The sequence below is a fragment of the Trachemys scripta genome, chromosome 13, assembly GCF_013100865.1.
Source record: "Trachemys scripta elegans isolate TJP31775 chromosome 13, CAS_Tse_1.0, whole genome shotgun sequence".
Taxonomy (NCBI): Eukaryota; Metazoa; Chordata; order Testudines; family Emydidae; genus Trachemys; species Trachemys scripta.
The window spans coordinates 13,647,255-13,670,614 of record NC_048310.1 but is presented as its reverse complement, the minus strand read 5'-3'; the positions used below and the strand labels follow the sequence as shown (position 1 = coordinate 13,670,614).

At 39.2% G+C, this 23,360-nt stretch overlaps 1 protein-coding gene and 1 long non-coding RNA gene across 2 annotated transcripts in view; one reads left to right on the top strand and one right to left on the bottom strand.

Annotated features, from left to right (window-relative positions):
* Window positions 1-23,360, top strand: part of WWOX (WW domain containing oxidoreductase) — a 666,447-nt gene that overhangs the window by 497,067 nt on the left and 146,020 nt on the right. The window lies entirely within an intron of this gene.
* On the bottom strand, window positions 2,691-7,052 carry LOC117886371. Its single transcript, XR_004647948.1, has 3 exons — window positions 6,762-7,052; window positions 5,407-5,554; window positions 2,691-4,292 (listed from the first exon to the last, which is right to left on the bottom strand). It is a non-coding gene; the product is annotated as an uncharacterized LOC117886371 (long non-coding RNA).

The following is a 23,360-nucleotide window of genomic DNA, read 5'->3' as shown; positions in this document are numbered from 1 at the left end:
GGGACAGTTGAGCCCCATCCTCCCAATCTTCAATCCCAGCCCAAACACCAGATCAAAAGTATAACTAGTAAAGGGCATAATTCTGTAACTTTCTCTAGCAAAGCTCTGATTGTCCTTTGAAATACCCCACTTATAGAGGTCTGTTCCCCCTAACCCCGGTTCAAGTGGCTGTGAATGTAACCCTTCCTCAAAGACGGTAAAACTGCCCTACGTTCTATGTGCAGCTGTTGTGCTTCAAGAAACACTCTAAGTGGTGGAGAGGCAATTTGTATAGAGTTACTTGGCAACACAAGGAGGGACCTCTAACAGTTTCAATGTCACCTATTTTATTACACAGCAACCTCTTCTCTTAACTCCCATCTCTCTTGACTATGTGCCGGTTAAGCCAATGCTGCTTTCTTGGTTCTATAATGATTTTAAGTCCTACTTTTAGAAGATGTATCCTCTACTGTAATATAAAAAACTCATCACTATTTACTTTCTATTTCTTTCCTATATATGCCACAGTAATATGATTCTAGAAAAGTGGAGAGAGCAACTTGAAAACATATTCTTTGTGATAAATGCAAGGAAAATTACCCGTCTGCTGACAAGGAGACATCTGACCCAATATCGTTTCTGGGGAAATTCAAAACATTCATTATAAAATGTAGGTGCAAAGCAGCAACCACCATCTGTGAAAAAGGCTACATTTTCTCTGGAGAGAACCCTGGCAACACTTAGGGTGGAACATATCTTCATGCAAGAGAGTTAGTTAAAAGAAGTGGGGAGAAGATGCATCAGGATTCTGAGCAGTGGGTGGAGGCGGAATTTACAAAAAAGTGAAAAAGAGCAGAATGTGAACTGAGTGGGATGGATGGATCTGACACTCATGGGAGAGGTCATACAAGAGAACAGAGCCAGCAGGAGTTGGGAGAGATTTGAAACCAAAATTCTCAAAATTAATAAAACACATATGGGCTATTATTTTTACTATAATTTATTTGTATACTTGAGAGCACCCAGAGGGCCTCAATGAAGTTCAGGGGCCCACAGAAGAAAGAGACAGTGCTTTTCCCAAAGAGTGCAAGAGCAATACAATGTTTTGCTCCCAGAGAGAATTAGCTGCCACTTGCCCATGGCTTTGGTCGGTATACCACAAGCTTGGAAATACATTTCACCCTTTGGGAAATGTTTTACTGCTGTCACCTCAAAGCCAGTCAATATTTGCTACACGCACACACGTGCACGCGTGCATATATGATCTCTGTGATATTTGTTTACCCTGGATTTATAAGATCCCATTGCACACTATAGAAGAAGAAAACTAAATATACAAAGGACAGGTAGACTTTTAATGGAGTTACTAACTCAGTGTTTCTCCACAGAAACTGACCTTGAAATTGCTTTTTTAATACACAAGTCAAAATATGCAAATTCAGAATTCAGAGTGGCAGCTTAGAACCTGTATACACTTTGTTAAATTTCTTATGAAGGACAGGGAAATTTCTCATTTTACAAAGGCTGTTCATCAGCTTCTAAAACTGAGGATTGTAGACCACAGAGCTATGTAAATCCTGGGGGAGAGGGGTAGGAGTTGACCCCCTGAGTTTCACCTTGAGCTTCCAGTTCAAGTGAACCAAAACATTTAGAGTGAAATTCAGTGGAAGTCTCATATTTCATTTGGTTTTGCTGTGAGATCCATCAGGGTTTGCTTGTAAAGACTGTGAATTATTGTCGAATTTGCGCAGTGCTTCAATTTTATAACAAAACCAAAAACTGGGAGAATTCCCAGCAGTTTTCTTTTGATTGACAATATTTTCTGAATTTCCTTAGCAGCATTTGTTTTGCCACCACACAAGGAAATTTCTGGGATGGCTACTACAAGTAGAACTCCCAGTTAATCTGAATTCCCTTGCCATTTTTGCCGAGATTAATCATTTTGTATATATAAAAAAGTATAAACATCTAGTGCTTCAACCATCGCCTTTTCTAAATAATAATAATAATATATCCTATCCCTGTTTAAAATAGTTGTAATGAAGGAGTGTAAATTTTGCTGGAAGAAGCATTTTCATTCCATATTCTGCCTCCTGATCCTACTCAACAAAAATATAACTTATTTTTTAAAGGTATATCCATTGGTTATCTTCTCAGTCCCTACAATCTTTCAATGGAAACATAGTTTTCCCTCCTCCCTCCCCCTCCTTGTTATAACCATAAAGAGTCAGTACCATGAATTTCAGTTAAGTTTATGATTAGTCCCTAACTACAGCTGCCACCACATTTGGCAAGGAAACCTCTTCTGGAAGCATTCTTGTAGATAGATAAACAAGCAGATATACTAAGCTGGTGGACAGATGAATAGGAAATAGCTTGGTTCCCCATGATAAATCTATCACGGGTGGGGAGAAGATTCATGTAAAAACATTTGGTTATGTGGTAGTATAGAGGATTAGGCACATGCTATAATTAATGCCACTAGCAGTAAAAGGACATTAGGGATGTAGTGTGTGTTGATTATTTCTTCATTTTGTTTATGCTAGTTTCCTCTCCTTCGCAGCTGTATGGCTATTGCCAAAGAAAGCCCCAGAGACCAAGCTTTAGCCGCTGCTCCTCTGTAACTGCATCATTACCTCGCTCCAAACAAAGTCCTTTTTTTTTTTTTTTTTTTTGTCAATAGAGGATGAAAACATTATTGGATTCAGGAGCTCATAGTAGTCCTATATGCAGCTAGGGACGAGGAGGATAGATTTATGAAATGGACCATTTCAAATGGCATTATCTTCCCACAGTGAGGTACACCTTTCATAAATCATGGGAGAGTGTTTGAAAAAATAGAGCATTTGTTATTCCTGCTATATATTATATTTGCATCCTCCACACTATGATCTTAAGGGAGGGCAGGAATCCTCAGTTTGGTTTTGTTCATTTCTAGCAATTAAGGATTTGTATGTTATGGGGGGAGGGTGGAGAAGATAATGCAGAAGAAGAATTGGGGAAAAGTTTAACTGTTTTATTTTCCAATTTATTTCAGACTTAATTTTCTAGTGTTGGTAGAAAGCCAACAATTTATTCTTTACACTCATGAAATGTTACAGAGCATTCTATGCCTCATTATGTTGCAGCCAAGCTAATATAGATGCTTTAGGATCAACTAGGAAGAGGAGTGCAAGTACAGCCCAAAGCTTTTTATTATTTGTTTATTATTTATTTGTTGTTTATTAATACTGCTTTGTTTTTCTTCTCTGATACTCAAAGTGTCTACTTTGCTACATTAATAAAATGGTCTATGACGCCTCTTGAACTTATCTGCCATCTATGAATTGTACTGGGAGGAAAGAGAGTTCTTTTTGTGTTGTCAGTATTTCTTCTGTGTTTTCACAATCCAATATTGCAATAATTTTACCAGTGAATCTGATGCCCCTTGGGATAAATGCAGGTCTCTATTAAATCTGTAACTAGACTGATGCGAAAAGTCAACGTTTATTACACAGTATTATTTGTGTGGCTGCCTTAAAAATAATCTCTTTGCTCTGGAGAGAAAAGTTTCTAGCATGTTATGTGGTAGCAACATGTCATTACTTGTAATGAGCCAAACAGAGAAGCCTTGATTTTGGCCAGTGTATTTTGTCCAGCAATGTTGGAGACAGTGAAGCAAAATGACCTGGGTTTATATATAAAAACCTGAGGAAATTTCATATAAAAGAACTAAATTTAAAAATAACATTCTTTACAAAGTCAAGCACTCGAAAGTTTTCAGATTTATGGTTTCCTCTGCAACCTTTATTCTGCCTGTTTGTGAGTAAGCATTATGATATAGTTTTTAATTTCCTGATCACAAACTGTTTTTTCATAGGACCCAGCCTCATTCATTGTAGAATATGGACACACAAGTTGACAGAATTAAAGTTGTATGGGCAACTGCTAACCTAGGTTTCCATAATTTTCAAATGCTTGACTTTGCTACCTAAGTAATGGTCTTTTTAGTATAGGTTTTTTGGTATGTTTAAATGGTTACACCTTATGTTTTGTATATTTAGCAGGCTGCCAAAGATTTCCTGAACAGCTCAAGTGGCAAAATGGAAATGGTGATTTTTAGAAGTTTATACCTCAGCTAAATCTGAATGGAACATACTAGTTTCCTTACAGAATATTATCCTCTTCTCTTCTCTTCTCTTCTCTTCTCTTCTCTTCTCTTCTCTTCTCATTTCTCCCTGATCTCTCTCAGTCATGCTTACCAAGAGCCTTTGTTGTAGCCAGAAGCTAGATGGAAAAGAGTGCTCTTGTCAACATGAAGTTCAAAAATTCATCTGCAGTGGAAAGTAAAAAAACCACACCAAAAAACAGTAAAGATCAAATTGGCAATGTATTCCTGAAATTTCTGCAGACACTATTACTTCAGATGTTATGAGCCCTGATTTTCAAGACTCTCTACTGTCCTAAGGACCATTTCCATACTTAGGTATCTGGACCCTGAATATGATGGGTTGGCACATGAGATGTTAATTCTCTATTGTTCTTGAGGTTTGTTACCTTGTTAGAGTGAACTGCATATAGCTAGTGCAAGCTTACTGTACCACGCATGCTGCTACATCATGAGCCGAGTGAGGTGATCTCTCTTTATGACATGTATGCATTGATAAAGTTCACACATTCACTACACATTACCAGGTAGATATGCCTGTTATGCTGAAAGAAGATGTAAATTATTAATCAGCCTGCAGCATTCCTAAGAGAGCATTAAAGTTGTAAAAGACAGTTCTCCAACATACAGTACCATATTTTCTTCTGGGGAGACAGGAAATGTTCTTGTCTCAAAAAAATTGTGATCCCTGGCCCATAAAAAGTGAGAAGAATGCATAGCAGATTGTTGAAAACAAATAGCTATAGCTTCTTGCGAGAAAGAGTAGAATCTGATTTCTGTAACTTTAAGAGCTTGGTACACAATAATATTGGTCATGTCACTATGACAGAGGAATTGCTTTTATAGTTGAGCTGTGATATTTCCTTATGTCTTGAACAATAGTGTATCTGATGATAAAAATGTCTCTCTCATGGGTATTGCCACTCCTATTTTGAGGCCATAGTATATTTTTCTGTTGCTGTACAGTGGTTCTGAATACACCATTCTGTATGCAGTGTTGTAACTGTATCGGTCCCAGGATATTAGAGAGACAAGGGTGTGTGAGGTAATATCTTTTATTGGACCAACTTCTCTTGGTGAGAGAAACAAGCTACACCGCTCTGTGTCAGTTTTGTATCCTGACCACTGGTTTTGGTCTTTGCAGTTCTTTTCCCACAGATCCATACATCACAACTTTGGAAAGCACTGTTTTATGCATTTAAAACTTGGTCAAAATTTTGCAGGAACATCTTTTACTGACTCTAAGATTGGAGTTCTTTGACCCAGTTCACAGTACTCACCTTCTCTAAACTCATGAAGTTTTGTTGTTGTTTTAATCAGAGGACTCTGTGCAAATTAAGGCCATTGGACTTTCCATTGCTTGTGGTATCCATAGCAAACGATATCCCCATGAATCCTGCTTCTGCTCTCAGTTACTGTGATGTAAATCTGGAATAATAATAGTGTTAGAAAATGGAACTGTCCCTTATGTATTAACCGCAAACCCTAGCAAGGACATATAAAAACTTTGCTAACATTACCTTTGTAAATGATAGGAGAGAAAGGACTAAACCAGGGGTCGGCAACGTTTGGCACGTGGCTCACCAGGGTAAGCACCCTGGCGGGCCGGGCCAGTTTATTTACCCGCTGACGCGGCAGGTTTGGCCCGTCCCGGGCCAATGGGGGTGGCGGGAAGCCGCGGCCAGCACATCCCTCGCCCGCGCCGCTTCCCGCTGCCCCCATTGGCCCAGACGGCGAACCGCGGCGAGTGGGGGCCGCGATCGGCCGAACCTGCCACGTCAGCAGGTAAATAAACTGGCCCGGCCCGTCAGGGTACTTACCCTGGCGAGCCGCGTGCCAAACATTGCCGACCCCTGGACTAAACATTAGTCTTCCATTAAAAATAGCTCAAAAATACCAAAAAGGAGGGGGAAAAAACAGTGAAATAAGAAATTAGGATACCTCCATTCAAGGCCTGCAAATGAGTTTGCAAACATGTTTTCTCAGGCTACTCAGATTTTAACTTCCTGTCTGTGCCTGAAGCAATAAAGACAGAAACACTATCATTAGCTTCAAAACCTTTCTTAACAAAAACAACAAACTCTCCTAGCTACATTTTTTTTTTATTTTCCCCTTTAGCTAAATATCTGTATAAATTACAGGACAGTGTTACCCACTCAATTTAGGGCTCCCCACCTATACCTTACTGAGGGCTCAAGGCGTGACCTGGTCAATTTAGGCACCCTCACCCTAATGGGGGTGGCGGGAAGCCGCGGCCAGCACATCCCTCGCCCGCGCCGCTTCCCGCCACCCACATTGGCCCGGGACGGCGAACCGCGGAGAGTGGGGGCCGCAATCTGCCGAACCTGCCACATCAGCAGGTAAATAAACTGGCCCGGCCCGTCAGGGTACTTACCCTGGCGAGCCGCGTTCCCTTCCGAGGGCTCAGAGTGTAAGGCAGCTATCCTTACCACGTGGCTCAGGAAGAAACCTGGTCAATTTAAGTTCCCGCCCTTTCCCTCAGGGCTCAGCTCAGACCTCTATGGGTCTGTGGAACCTTTTCCCAGTGAAAAAGCCTTACACAGCTGTGCTCTAAAGATCTATTTATTAGCAACACACACAGAATACATATACCAAGCAAATCTCTAATGCTCACCACTCCCAGTATACAGACAAATTTCACCCGATGGCCAGTCAGGATTCATTCATCTGGGGGCTTTCAGCGATGCCTCTGCACATCAGGGTCATGCAGAGGAGTCAGAGTTCCAGCAGCTTGATGTTGAACTGCAGTCCAGAAATAGTTCCCGGCAAGCATTGTTATTCATTTACATTATATAGGTAAAACTGGCTCCCTCCTTCAAATTTACTAAACCTATCACATGATCCCACACTCCTAAATAACAAAAATTTTAACCAATTACGCACTGGCATCTATGTAGCCTCCTTCCTGCCCAAGTTCTTTACATTTTATCATTCATGCCCAAATTGTAATTTAATTGTGATCTTCTCTATTTGTTGAGTCTCTTTCTGTATCCTCCCTAATTTCCCAGTGCCTGGGGGTGTCTACTTTATAACCTTGGTGGTTATAACTCTCATTAGGGACATTCCTGAGGTTGGGGGTGCTTTAGCAGCAACAGAACATTCTTTTTTTCAATTTTAGAAGTGAACTCCCTGAGTTTCACCCAAGGCTGGTTTTTACTGTGGGGGGTGGAGGGGTGTTGATCAGGTCTCAGGCCTACTACAGGTGCAACCAGGATTTTGAATATTAACTTGAATGAGAGCATGAAAAGGTGTTCCCTTTTCTTTCTTAGAGAGTCTGGTTGTGCTATCGTTGACTACAGCTGCTCCAACTGGATGCTTGCTTGAAGAATGTTAATTTTCATGCTTGAAAGAAGAAATCTCAGGTTTCCTGGGTGAACTAACTGTTAATGGATTTTAAAAAAAATGTATCATCAGTGGCGTAGGAGGGTGTGGACTGTGCTGGGCTCAACATACATACTCTGTGATCAGATAACGTGTTATCATAATGAAGCCAGTGGGTAACACTTTGCATTGTTCAATAAAGTAATTGGTCTGCCCCCCTCACTTAGCCTCTTGAGCACTGCGAAGAATAATGGTGCACCTAACTGCTATTTATAACAATTTTCACTTCCTCCAGGGTCTAAATTGGAAACCTAATTTCAGATCTATAAAAGCTAAATATGTTAAAAAAAAAAAAAAAAAAAAAAAAAAAAGTCCCAAAATGAAGCTAGAGCTGCTGCTCACACGCATTTCAGGCTATTGCTTTCTGATGAGGTTCAGGTTGATTTACCTTGCAGTGGATATATAATTATGTCATTGAAAAACACTAGCAATTAAATAATTTTTTCTTAGGGTACTGTTTTATGAACAAGGACAAGCTGCAAGAAGTCAAAGGAAAGAACACAGTGTGCTGTTCCCCAGCACATGACAGTGGGGTGAATGTAAACACTTTGCTTTCATGTTTTGAGAGCTATAGGGGGCGAAGGAAGAGGTTCTCTCTTTAAAAAAATATCCTTTCCAACATAAGCCAATTTTAGTTATCTTCTTTCTCGCCCCTGGTCAGTGTATCTTCGTTGCACTTCTTCAGAACAGAAAACCTAATACAAGTACACATGTGCATATATATGTGGATATATACAGATATATATGCTTTTGCATGTCTATAGCTAGCCTGTGTACTTGCATGTGGATTTGTAATATAAGGTTTGTGTGTGTGCTCATTTCACAGCCTTTCATGATATTCAGCAGGCTAACACCAACTTTTATAAGGGTATTTGCGGTAACATGTTCGCGCTTTTATGACAGAGTTGGTATCAACAGTTTCAATATCATTTTTTCTATTTGATTATGAGCGTGTTAGTGTTTCAGCTTAGCCTAATTATCGCTTTTGACTCACCCCAACATATAATGTTGCATGTCATGCTGTACTACTTTTAATTTCACAGCTGAACACATTTCTATTGTTCTAATCCCGTTCTCCAAGTCTCACTTTAACTCCATCTGGAGGACATGCAAGGTGTATGGCTTCCTGAGGTAGCAGTAGTAATATCTATGGATCACCCTGCGGGGAATATGAGTGGAACAGTGCAATCCAAATATTTTCTCCTTCAGGAACTAAATGTGTCATTCTTATGGCACATGCTGCCTCTACCAGATGGATTAGTGTTCTGGGCTGCTGTTGAATGTGAGTGAATCATTCATCAGCATGGTGCTATAGGACCACTGGACTTTCTCTGCTGAAGGAAAAACTAAATAACAGTGCAGCTAAGGATGTAAGAAACAAGGGAGAGTTCAATATCAAATTTAAAAAATGGAGAGGCACCTCACAAACATATCAATAATATTTTTTCCTCATTATCTATATATCTATGTGTTTTTAACACATATGATAGTGAAAATAACTGTTATTTTAGCTCCCAAAGCCTTTCCTCATTGCTCTAGCCTTAATGCCTTGTCATGAGGTTCTGATGTGACATCTTCCTGAAAATGTGTATTGCTCATTTACCCAATTTCTGTCAATCTAAAATACTCCCTCATTTCTTCTTTGGGAAAACTTCCAAACGCCTAAGTGAAGTGCAGTCAAATTTTCATGGCCTATGGAAAATCTAGTCTGTACTCTGACACCTCTGAGAGTTTCCTACTTTCCTACGCAGCCCACTTATTACCTTCTAAGTTATGTGTCCTCCTCTTCCAAAGAAATCTATTTCAGGGAGTAGCAAAAGTACATAGCATGTGAGTGCTTAACCAAACATCTCACATTAATCCAGTTCAAGCATTTTCATAAATGCAGACTAAGGGGAGGCTGCTTCCTGACAGATTTAATATCGACATTTTCAGAATCAGGTTTCAATGTTTTGAACTTGAGATTTCAAGGCAGTATTTTCCCTCTCTTTGTCAAACATCATTGAGGAGATAGTTTTCATGTTTAAAGAAGTAGTTTATCTTTGACTCTGGATAGATGTAACCAAGCTTTTTGTGTATACTATACTAGTGGCAGCTGTAGATCAAAATTTTAATTGGACCCAATAAACCTCCTCAGCTGGACATGAGCTCATTAACTAAGGGCACTTTTACGTGTGCCTATGAGGTCTATGCTATGACTGCTGGATTGTTCAATGAAATGTGGGTACTCTTTCTGATTATATATTAAACAGTGGTAGGAATAACAAAGTCAGAATTTACAACTAATTACCCTACAGTGATATTGAAGACTCTGCAGTTCTTGTATCTCAGAATGCAGTATGGGGTCATGGTTTGTAAACGTTATCTTTTATATTGAGAGTCCACTGTAGCAAGTATGGTGGCAGGATGTTCTTACTTGTGGCCCTCAGCTCTGGAAAATGCTTCCTCCATGGCTTTGAAAGAACCTGAATTTGTTGCCCTCATGGATATCATAGAACTAGAAGGGACCTCGAGAGGTCATCTAGTCCAGTCCCCTGCACTCATGGCAGGACTAAGTATTATCTATGTTGCATAGTGTATCAATTTACAAAGGCTTTTGCCCAAAGGGTGTTTTGAATATGGGTGTTCTTCTGGCTTGTGAAGTTTCTTTGGACTTGTCATTTTGTTAACTGAGTTTGTTTTAATTTGTAATTGTGGCATGGAGGGTGTGACTTCTGTGACTTGACTTATTAATGGCTAGATTCTGTGCCCCTTACACAGTACCTTACATCACAGTTAGTTCCACTGGTCTCGATGGGCCTATTCTGAAAGATACTGCTCACTGTGACTAGGACTAGCCCAATCTGCACCAAAATGATGACTATGAAAAAGATGATTACAATTCAGGGTTTATAATCAGAAATACTTCACAATGTGAGTGAAAGTCTGTGAATCATGTACTTAAAGATGTGTGGTCTACGTTATAATAGGACGTTAGCCACAGGTTCTTGGGGCCAACAGGTAATCCCTCTCTGATTTTTTGAGGGAAGAAGTACAAGTATGTTAACCTGTGCGGTGATCATGTAGTTTATAAAGTGCATAGCATTCAAAGATGACTTTTTGAGGGTCACAAGGGAAAACAATGTTATCACCAGTGATTTTGTGGTAGCATGCATGGTCTGGAATATAGCATTTATCTGCCCTGAACATGTCAGTTCCCAGTGATCTGGGTTTAGTGTAGAAAGAATAGAGATGTCACAGCTCTTTTTGGCTGAGGCGGTATGGTTAATGTTTTGTCTGTGAGAAGGATGGAGCCCAACTGCTATACACCTTTAATCTTGTATCTTCTTTCCTGTGAAGCCTTTGTAATTCATAACACAATCACGTTACTCAGGAATGTTTCTTTAGATAGATTCTATCTCTGAGAGCTTAAGTCAAGGGATTTTCAAACAGTCACTTGATTTATGTATGTGAACATGTAGCTCATAAAAGGACTTTATTTTACAACTTCTTTAGCAATATAGGGAAGAAAACCCCAAATCATAATTATAACTCAGTTATTATTATTTTTCTTTTATTCAATGCAGTATCATATATTTGTGTGGGTGGCATTCTCATCATTGTATCAATTTGCAAAAGAAAAAATTGTATGGTGAGAAAGATGACTAATGCTTCCATCTTTACTTGAGTTTGTTCCACAGTTCTGTTTTCCTTATTGTGACTGTATCAGCAAATTTGATTTCAGTTCTCAACGCTCTTTCTTTAGTTTTACTTATTATACTTTTACATCTGTTAACTGCTGAATGAACCATTTTTGTGTGAGTAGATTCACTATTTTAAATAATTAACAAACACACCATTTTTTCCTCATTTGAATACCTTTTTTTTTTTTTAAGCTCAAATATTATTTGGCCTTATTTTCTCCAATTCATCACTAGTCATTAGATGAGTGAAATACCATGGTGCCTTTTTTAAGACTTGGACTAGCTGACTTAACATTCAACCACACTTGCTTTTTGAGGTTTCTCTTCTTTATTGAAACAGTCCTTTTAATGTCATCTTTAATTTAATCAGATAATGTCATCAAAATAACATTTACTCTATTACTGCAAATTCACTGCATTATTAACTAGTGTAACTAGACAAAAAGATGGTATTAAACCCCCATGGAAATATATACTTACAGTAAAAAATGATACAGTTCATAGAGGCTCTATATTTAATTTGCAGTTTCAAAGCACTCTCTATGGAAAGATTTTATGGTTCTGAAATAATTTAAAAACACATTTTACTAGAACCCATAGTATGTCTCCCCATCAACCCTCCTGATTGCGTGTGTTATGGTTCTTTGCACAGCTGTAAAATAACCAAAAAAATATGTGTAACAGGACCACAGATAAAAAAAAAAAAAAAAATCTTCTGATTGTCATCCTTTAAATTGGGTGGATCTGGGGTCTTTCTAAATTTTAGAATTGATTGAACACTTTTATTTCAAAAATGCTAAGTCAAAGAACTTGCCTTTCTCATACAGATTTATTTTAATTTGATGCCCTTCTATTTTCTGTCTTAGAGGTCACATTCGATTTTGCTGTCCAAAATTAATTTGGATTTAACACCTAAACTGTATATTAAAAAAATGTTTGACAGGCCAGGTTTTGTTGGTTGCGATAGCAGCATGAGTTCCTGTTAACATGAATGTTACATCTTCATGTGTGTTGTTATAATCGATAACTTCTTATAGGCTTCACTTTCTAGAATCTTAAAATTAGATATGGAAAAGAGCTATTCGCTCATCTAGTCATTCCTTTGCCAGTGTAGAATTGTTCCATACAGTGTGCCTTCTAATATGTTTCAAACTATGTTGCCACCATTTCTATTTGAAAGTTTTTCCATAGTCTAGCTCTCATATCTCTCAAGAGCATTTGAATGAATGGAGTGCCAATTAATAAAACGGATGTCTAAAAAGGGGAATCTCAGGTAGGAGTAGAAAGGTTATTTTACTTCTGAATTTGGCTGGAATACCAGTTCTGGTGTCACTATGCAATACACAAAGGATGTTGAAAAATTGGAGAGGGGTCAGAGAAGACCCACAAGAATGATTGAATTACAGGAAATTGTGCCTTAGCATGAAAAGACGCAAGGAGTTTAATCTGTTAAATTTAACAAAGACAAGGTTTAGGGTTGACTAGATCATAGTCCATAAGTACCTACATGAGAGAAAAAAACTTGGATCATAGAGGGCTCTTCAATCTAGCAGACAAAGATATGACCAGATCTAATGGCTGGAAGTTGAATCTAGATAGATTCAGAATAGAAATAAGGCACATTTTTTTTAACAGTGAATGTAATTTGTCAAGAGTAGTGGTGGATTCTCCATCACTGGAAAATTTAAAATCAAGATAGGATGTTTTTCTAAAAGATATGCTGTAGTTCAAAGAGAAATTAATTCAATGAAGTCCTATATCTTGTGTTCTACAGATCAGAGTAGATTATCACAGTAGTCCCTTTTAGCCTTATAATCTATGAACTCTAGTTAACTAACATGTTTGTAAATGCAAATATAGACACTCCATAAATGTTTATTCCAGGATACTTATGTTTATTCCTGTTTGTGGGTCACCCAAGGCTGAATATTAAAAAGTTGGTTTTTGCCATCTCAAGTAATTCCTTTCCATCCCTGATGTTTATACTCTTGAAATATTTGTAAATGGCTATCATATAATCTTTTCTAAACAGTTCATATTTAGGTTTTTGAATCTTTCCTTGTATATCAATTATCCCATCATCTCCTTTATTCAATTTTGCTGCATATCTCTGAACTTCCTTTAATCTGTCTTCATCTTTCTGGTAATAAGGTGCCTAGAACTGAACAAAGTGATCAGTTATGTAGTAAGCCTTCTGATTATATGAATTAGTTGTAATTACAATTTGAAAAACAAAGCCACGTGCAATTATACTTTAATTGCAATGTAACTACACTATAATTCACGTACTCTTATTATAAACTGTAATCTTTATTCCTTAATAATGAGAGGTAAATTGTTTTAATATGAACAAACATGAAAAAATTCCAAACCAAACCATTGCTGAGATTCAAAAAGTTTGACTAAGTTTTGCTTCTCCAGTATTTTTCATGCATGTGTGTCTGTCTGTTCACTGTCTAGTTCTAGGTAGGACTGGAAATAGAAGTGCTGAAATCCAGCAAGAAAGGTTGTTCTTGTGATCTTTTCATCCTGATAGGAAGAAAGGAGTATCAGAAATCTCATGAGAAATTATGTCATATAAGATTTCCAGTCCAGATTTGCAGAGCCAAGAGCTGGCTCTTTGGATAAACATCTAAACTTTTGAGTTCTCATTACAATGAAATCTCAGAAGCTTTTGAAGTTTCCAAACCACTGCTCCTGAATAATGTTTGTTTCCTCCATGATTTTGATAGTTGACTGGTGATGAATTTAAGTTTTCAACTCATCTTTTGAAAGACCAGGATATCAAAGGGGGGAGGGATAGCTCATTGGTTTGAGCATTGGCCTGCTAAACCCAGGGTTGAGTTCAATCCTTGAGGGGGCCACTTAGGGATCTGGGGCAAAATCAGTACTTGGTCCTGCTAGTGAAGGCAGGGGGCTGGACTCGATGACCTTTCAAGGTCCCTTCCAGTTCTAGGAGATGGGATATCTCCATTAATTAAATTAAAAAGATCAAGCACACACATGTACACTACCAGTTATTCTCTACAGACTCCTTAACATTTTAGTGAAGACACGATGACAACAGAACAAGCCTAATTTGAACAGGAATCAGACATTGCAAAGACCTCTCAATGGTTAATTAGTTCTTTGTGGCTCTACAAATGCTTTGTCTTTTCAACATGAGTTCAGTGGAATCATGGGACTTCTGTTCGTTATTAACAGTATCACTGAGAAAAAAGGCATGGTCTGTAGTCTGGTCTATCAGACCACTGGGGAAGCAAATTTCAGAGCAAGGGTCTTTCTAATGAAATGCCCTATCCCCAGACATGCAAATCTAGGTAAGGTCCATTTAACTATTCAATGATCTGAGAGAGGACAATAATATATCTATTCCCCTAACCATAAAGCATTTTTTCAGATCTAATCCAACACTTTGAGTTACACTAGGAAGTTTCTGAGGAACTCTATTCAAAATACTGCTTAGAAATAAGCATCTGATATTTCCATGCGATTTACTAAGATAACCTCATGTAAAGTACATTTCAGCAATTCGCTTTGGATGTGACAAAGGAATGGGCAACAGAGGCAAGGCCCTCATCTCAAAGAAAAGGTAACAACCTTCTTACCAAGCACTTACGGGAAGGATTATTCTTGGACACATCTGCAGCATGAACATCCAGAAGCAGCTGAGGATCCTAAAGGACCCCCTGGCTGCAGCAATTAAGCAGCTGTCTAAACAGCTGGAAGGCTCCCAACTTTCCCTTTCTTTGCCTGTGTCTTGCCCAAGGATGTGTCTTTGTCAATAGAAATATTACAGCTTTTTATTGTCTGCTCTACATATATATTCAAAAATAGTTTTAATCTGCTGAAAGCTGGGAAAAAATAGACATTTGATGTGCATTCTTTGTCATCTTCTGAGAAGTCCCTTTAGCTCGATACATGAACATGAACACATAAAGTATCTCTCAGGATTTCTTTGGGACAAGAAAACTGCTAACTTGTAAATTGAACTTCTCAGAAAGTAGTATCCTCCAGAAGCAGATCTTCACCCTTAAACATGTGAGGAAGGTGGTAGTTTTCCTTCAAAAAGAAGCTGAAGATCATGTAGATGCGATGCACAAATCTGATGAGATGGATCTTGGCACTAAACTGAACCAGTCTGAAGAATATGCCATACTACATCAAAAACTGGGATGAATGTCTGGCTTTGGTGAATAATAAGTGCAAAAATGGGTATTTTTCAGCTGATCACATGTAGAAGCAAGGTGTTCTTTATCAGTCTTTGCCCCCATCAGATTCAAGTACATTGAGGACTAAGAAACAGTTGAAATGTACAATTTGTATCTTACATTTTGAATGATTGTAAAAGTGTGGTTTATAGAGAACCATAAAAGGTGAAAGGTTACTAGTTTTGTCTTCGTAAAACAGAAGTGAAATGTTTGTCTTGTATGTGTATTTCAAGCAAGCTTTAGTCTAGCAAAATGATTTGGTAGTTATACTTTACCACATGGGGAACTGGGACAAAAATTGTAACTCTTCTTTCTCTTTTTTAAGCATATTTCTCTCACTGTTGTGAACTTCACCCATAAACACTTATGTTCCCAATCCAGAAAAGCACTTAAGAGCCTATGTAACTTTAATCATGCGCCTTCAATGGGATTATATGCATGTTCAGGGAAAGCCCCTGGTGGGCCGGGCCGGTTTGTTTACCTGCCGTGTCCGCAGGTTCGGCTGATCATGGCTCCCACAGGCCACGGTTCGCTGCTCCAGGCCAATGGGGGTTGCGGAAAAGGCAGCCAGCACATGCCTCGGCCCACGCCACTTCCCGCAGCCCCTATTGGCCTGGAGCGGTGAACCATGGCCAGTGGGAGCCACGATCGGCTGAACCTGCGGACATGGCAGGTAAACAAACTGGCCTGGCCCACCAGGGGCTTTCCCTGAACAAGCAGCGGACCAGCTTTGAGAACCGCTGTGATAGATGATACACAGATTCTTAGGTGTTTTACATAAGAACATAAGAACGGCCATACTGGGTCAGACCAAAGGTCCAGCTATCCCATGATCCTGTCTTCTAACAGTGGCAAATGCCAGGTGCCCCAGAGGGAATGAACAGAACAGGTAATCATCATGTGATCCATTCCCTGTCTCCCATTCCCAGCTTCTGGCAAACAGAGGATAGGGACACCATCCCTGCTCATCCTAGCTAATAGCCATTGATGGATCTATCCTCCATGTACTTATCTAGTTCTTTTTTGAATCCTGTTATAGTCTTGGCCCTCACAATATCCTCTGGCAAAGAGTTCCACAGGTTGACTGTGCACTGTATGAAGAAATACTTCCTTGTGTTTGTTTTAAACCTGCTGCCTATTCATTTAATTTGGTGACCCCTAGTTCTTGTGTTATGAGAAGGAGTAAATAACACTTCCTTATTTACTTTCTCCACACCAGTCATGATTTTATACTTTCTCAACACTAGTTTTGGTTTTGTTGGCTTGGGACCTTACTGCCCAAGTTTGCATTCACTTTTACCTATAGTGACTTTGTGGAGCTGCAGTATCTGAAGGTTTATTGGGTATGTCTACACAGTATTTTGGAGTAAGCCTCCCAACCTGGGCCTACAGAGTTAGGTTAGTGGGACTCGCGCTAGCACTGTAAAAATAGCTGTGTAGACAGTGGTTTGAAGTTGTGGTTAAGTCTGGAACTAAGGCTCTGAAGCTTAGGGAGGGGAGTGGGCGTCAGAGCCCAAGCTCCAGCTTGAGTTGCAATTTCAAAGTGCAGTCTGTGCAGCTATTTTTAGAGTGCTCGTGTGAGCCTTGCTAGTCCTAGTCTATTGACCCAGGCTAGGAGGCTTGCTCCAAGATGCTGTGTAGACATACCCGTTGGTGGTTTGTTTGATTCTGTAGGTAAAGAATCAGCATTTAGACTTACACTGTTAGACTTTGCTAAAAAGTATTGCTGTGTTTTATATGAATTTTTGGACAAGTTGATCTAATTTATTGTCTGTTTGCAATGAATTAGTGCTAGAGAGGGAATGTATTATATATTGGTCCCTTTTTCGGAGTCTGATTGGGAAAGAAAAAGTCACATGCAGTATGTTTAGTATTTGTGTGCTTCATCAATTCCAGATTCACTTAACTGGCAGATTTAATCATTCAAGGCTTATATATTTTTCCAGTAGCTTACAATGCCTTTAAATATCCACAATAGATAATATATTTCATCCTTCCAACTGAAATGTTTTGTTTATAGGAATCTAACTGTAGGTTATCAGAAGAGGGAATGTGGGAAGCCAGGGACTTAATGGGAGAAGCTACTGCTTCTGTTCGTATAGGAGCACAAATATACTAGAGATTTTTTTGGAGCAGCAAATGCAATAACAGGGATTGTGCAGGGATGAGCACCGTCTTTTTACAGGGAAGCTGCTTGTTTATTTAACTCTTTCCCCTCCTTCCCTCAAAAACATATGCATTAGTTTAAAATAGGATGATGATAGCAGGTGAGCTGCCAAGCAGTTGTGTCTGAAGAAGTGGGTATTCACCCACAAAAGCTTATGCTCCAATACGTCTGTTAGTCTATAAGGTGCCACAGGACTCTTTGTTGCTTTTTACAGATCCAGTCTAACACGGCTACCCCTCTGATACTTGATGCAAAGCAGAAGTAATTTTCAAACTGACAAATATAGTGAACACAATACAACTATACATATTTCAGAAAAATATCATGCACTTCAGTTTAAGGATTTTAGCATGGTGTAGATTAAACACATTGAAGATGGCACAGATTGTTTCATTTTGTTACATTCAATTGGACTGGATCTGTGCCATTTGTAAATAGCAACATTACCCAAGAAGAAGTCTAACACGTGTGTCATACAATATTCCCCTATGGAGAATGAGCTGTTTCTTAACATCAAAAGATAAACCTCTGTTTTCTTCTGTTAATTGCAGCAAAATATGATTACACATGTCTAGCTTTAAAGTGTTTGAGTAGCACAATTACTGTGCTTCAAGTCTACTTGCGTAGTCCAATAGGGGATCTTCATCTTCTTCATAATTCCAGGATTCAAGTCTATTAAGCTGCTGTTTATACGGTATCCCAAAGCCCATCCAACTTATGTTGTCATACTTGCAAGTAAGTCTCAGTACACTAATATCTCCTGACATCCAGTGATCCGGCTTCTGAGGAGAATGGTGACTGTTCTCACCATGCACTGTACCATGAGCCAGAAGGAACACTCATGCAGGCTGCAAAAGCAACCTCTCTTCCAGATGAAGAGAAACAGCTGCTGCTAAAGGGGGGAGGGTGGTGGTCAGGCAAAGAGCTAGATTTGAATTAATATAATATTGCTGTTCACAACGTGGAATACTTTAGACATCTGTTTAAAGTGTAGCATTCTAAATGAATGGAAACATTCCAAAGGAAATTTGAGTAGGCTTTATCTGTTACATTAGTGCTGCAGATAGTAAAGATGCATCTTAATCAAAGATTGCTTATATCTTTAATATTTCATCAATTAAATTCAATAGCAACATTGAGAAAATGAACTGAAGAGAGTGACAGTGTCAATGGAAATATGGATGCATGAGAAAAAAATAATCCTGCTAATTCTGTATCTATAAAAGGTCCTTCCAGAGAAAAACTCAGAACAGAAGCAAATTTACTGTCATTGGTTTGTGTCTAAATGTTCCAGTTAAATTAAATGGTAAATGTCATAAAGTAACAGAGTTGCAGCATGTTCCATATGATGTTTTCTGTTCCTACTGCAGAATCCATTTTAAATTTATTTTTACACCATCCTTTTAGGCTCAGCCATACCCTTTTCCAGGACCCCAGGGTCAAACACACTCCTGTTTTATTATTTTCTTATACTTTAGCTCATTACACCTTATGATTCAGTGGACACATAATAAAAAAATCTAAATTTTAATTAATGGCAAATTTAGAACAGAGCCATTTGATAAGTCTGTTCTCCGAACATAAGTGTTGCAGCCTGAAAGGGCTAACTGTCATTTTATTAGCAGTGGAGACTACTGATTCAATAGCGGAATAATTGACAAAAACTGCAGGTAGGACAGGAAATATTTAATTGATTCATAAGTATCCCTTGAGTGAAATGCACTGAAGAGTGTTGGGTTGTTTTGTTGTTGTTTGTTTGTGCAGTTGGGAGTCAGTTGTTGTTTCCTCTGGGATTTAACAGCTGTCAGCATTGTTAATGACATCAAATTCATGCATTAAAATCCTCCCATTCCTCTCCATTTAAAATGTGGATGTGGAAAGCACTGCCACATCCCCTTTTGTGAAGGAATGAAAATCCAAGGAAAGATAACAGCACTTATTACAAAACCACAGACCGGAGCTTCTGTTGATGGAATCTCGTAATGAGTAATTAAGCTACTTCGCAGAAGTCAGCGCTGTCACGTTTGCAATTGGGTATTTCCATTCCCCTGTGCAGCGGGGAAAAGACTAGGAAGGTGATAAAGGAAAGAAAAATAAAATTGTTCTGGAACTATCTTTGTGGAGCCTCAGAGATTTCAACACAAAAGTAGCGACTAAAAATTAGCCTCCCGAAATAACTTTCTATCTGGTGTGAAAGACACTTTCTTAAAACATTCATACTTATATCAGCAATAAACAAAAAACAATGAATTCTTTTTGCTATTCTACCCTCTCTCAAGAGTATACCAATGGCAATGAGTTTTTCTGTACCTCCTACTTTGTAAATGAAAGTTTGGAACCATGAACATTCAGCTGTGGTTTGGAAAATATATCACATAGGGGCCTGGCAGACTTTTGAGTGGAAAGAATTGTTTTCGGTGGGGAGGGAGATGGGATTGGGCCAGATTCTTTGCTGCAAAGTTCAAATAGTGCTTATGCTTTTAAACAGATTTATGAATCTTCTGCCCCTAAGAATTTCAATTATTGAAAATGACTCTGAATAGGTTGAATTGTGCTTTCCTCTTTTAATTTCCTTTTGTGTCTTTATGGTATTAAGTAATTATCTTGGTCATAACTTGCTTCTTTCAAGTAGCTGTATATTTTTTTAGAGGCAAAAATGAGGTAGCAAGCATAGTGTCCTGAATTGGTGTATCCCTCTTCCAAGCCATAGTTTTTGTGCAGAAACACTCTGGTTTTTTACATTCCCATACAGCAACCGTTACAGGAAAATTAAATTATACTCAATCCCAACAAAGAAATCAACTAACTAGCAAAATGAATTTACAGTGAACCAGTTTACTTGAAATTTCTGTGGGTTCACTGAAATGCTGTTCAATACACAGGAATAAAAGAGTTAATTGGAATAACCAACTTCCAGACCAGATAATGAAATATGAGTGTCTGCTGTGTCACATCAATAAACATATTAATTGAATAACACATGGAGTCCTTTCTAACACATACTGTACCTGCTTTAGGACTATTACTCTGGAAAGAGTAAAACTTTATTTGCCCAAGATGATGTATTTTGGATAAATCCCCTATATTAGCAGAACCAGGGGACGATATAGAGCTACAGTTTGTTTCGATTAGTTGAAATATCAATGAATGCCGTCATTCCCCAACCCTCACATAAATAATACAGACTAGAGATAGATGATATATGCCAGGGGTTGGCAACGTTCGGCACGCGGGCCAGGCCAGTTTATTTACCTGCTGACGCGGTAGGTTCGGCCGATCGCAGTCCCCACTCACCGCGGTTCGCCGTCCCGGGCCAATGGGGGCGGCGGGAAGCGGCGCGGGCCAAGGGATGTGCTGGAGACCATGACAGAAGTACTATTATCATCATTTTACAGATGGGGAGCCAGAGGCTCAGAGGTGAAGTGTCTTGCCCAAGGTCATACAACAAGTCAGTAGCAGCACCAGTCTGGCTCTCCTGACTTCCAGTTCCTACTCTAGCTAACAGAACCACTGGACCATGCATGCTCCCTCCCACAGGGTCTCTTTCTCTAAAAATAGTATTTTCTTTCTTGCCAGCTTTTCCCTATCAATGTCTAGATAATTTTTTAACCCATGCGATGTGTGTGTGTGTGAGAGAGAGAGTTTAACCAGTTCAGGCATGTATATATTTTTCTTGGTAGATGATAATGTTGTTGCACACCCTTCATTATCTCAAAGACCTGCATTACGCTAAAAGATGTATATTTAAAAAGATGCTGGCAATAACTGCCACTGACAACCCACCCTCTTTGAAATAGGGTCCCTCTGTGCTACTGTGTAGGAAAGGCTCTGCACATTGATCTATGGATTTTTCATTTGCTTTCAAACAGTCCTGCTTGTGTGTCTGCTAAACGTGAATAAGCAAAGTTTGAATCCGTTTGACTTTGGAAAGCATGAGTCTGAGCAATTACCTTGGGGAAAATACACCATCTTTTGACTAAATAGATCTGTCAGAAAGAGCCAGAATACAGTATGCCATTGCTGAAATACATGTGTGCACTAGTAAACCGGACCCAGCCAATTAAACATCAAAATGTTGGCTGCATTCAGTTCACAGGAAGAGTTATGTATGTTCATTATGTATGTTCATTTTCATAGAGTGTGTGTATGTGTCTTTAGACTTTAACTGACAGATTCCCACAGTGAATAGACTAGGGAGTTATCAATTATATGGTTAGCTGTGCGCTGCAATTGTATGCTCTGTAGCTTTCTGACAGAAGAAGGCAGAAAGAGATAGAAGTAGAATAATTCTGGTTCTGTTTGATAGTTCAGTCTAGGAACCTAAAATGATTTTTAAAAGTCTGAGAAAATGGTCATTTGAAACCTGACCACTTCAAATCTTCTCTTAAGAGCATGTTGAATGATAATGGCTTAGTTTTACCCATACATAGCACACTGTCTTCTATTGAGCTTGAATATTTGGGGTTTGCTTAGTAATTAGTAATGTAATACTCATTTTGAATCATTCCTCTCTAAGATCATTGAATAACTTTTGTCTAATTACCGCAAAGTATTTTACAGCGGACTCAGTCAGTGATACTGTATGTATAAAGCCCTGTGATGTGTTACAAAATAGCTGCAGTAGCCACTTTTTAAATCATGAGCACACTCCAAGCCACACCTTGGGCTGATATGTATAAGTCTGAGTGACTTTTATTGCTGCCATTTCCAATCCTCATGTACGTCAATTTGGCAGGACGTTTAAATTCATTAAATGTTTGCAATTTCCACAGCAATGTGTAATGTACTGCTGTTTTCTCGGCAATCACACATGCTACTTTGCTCTTGACAAGAAACCCATGCCTACTCTTGTCAGAACAGCTATCAGAGGCATTAACTTGTTAAGCCAACTAGGCAAGAGACCAGGACACTAATTTTTGATGTCTAGTGCATCAATTTCCCTTTCAAGAATAGCTAGTGTCCATTTTACACATACTCCTTATTTTAGGGCTACTCAGACTTTCTGCACTGAGAACTGCATTTAGACTGTGAGAGAGGAAGAGGAGGAGAAGAAGCAAATTGTATCCATTTTGATGGATAATAAAGAGGTACAGAGCATGATCACTACAGAGCCTGGTATGCAGTGTTCTGTCTTGAACTTCTCCAATCAGTATGGATCATGGATAAGGCTGTGTTTATGTCACGGAGGTCATGGAAATCAGGAATCCGTGACTTCCAGAGACCTCTATGACATTCTCTGCTTCAGCCCAGGGGCTGCAGGACTCTGGAGCTGACAGCCAGTGGGGCCCTGGCAGGGTTCCAGCGACAAGTGACAGAGGGCCCCCTGCAAAGTTCCAGTGACGGGTGACAGAATCCTGAGGGGGCCCTCCTCAGGCTTCCAGCGATGGGCTACAGCCTCGCATGAGGGGAGGGGGATGTCTTGGGCGAGCAGCTGGAATGTCCCAATTTCTCTTTGGGAAATATGGTCACCCTGCAGCTCCCAGCCACCATGGGCAGAGGGGGAACTCCACAGCTCCCAGCCACCACAGTGGTGGGGGAAACCACGGAGTCACAACAGCAAAAGTCACAGACAGGTTATGGCTTCCATGAATTTTTGTTTATTGCCCGTGACCTGTCCATAACTTTTACTAAAAAGAACCATGACAGAATCTTAGCCTTAATCATAGTCTTTGGGACCTGTAGTCTTAATGTACAACAATTTGATATTATAGTGGGCACCTGGAAGGGATAGTGAAAAGAATATATTATCCTCTGTTTTTGGTTCAGAATTT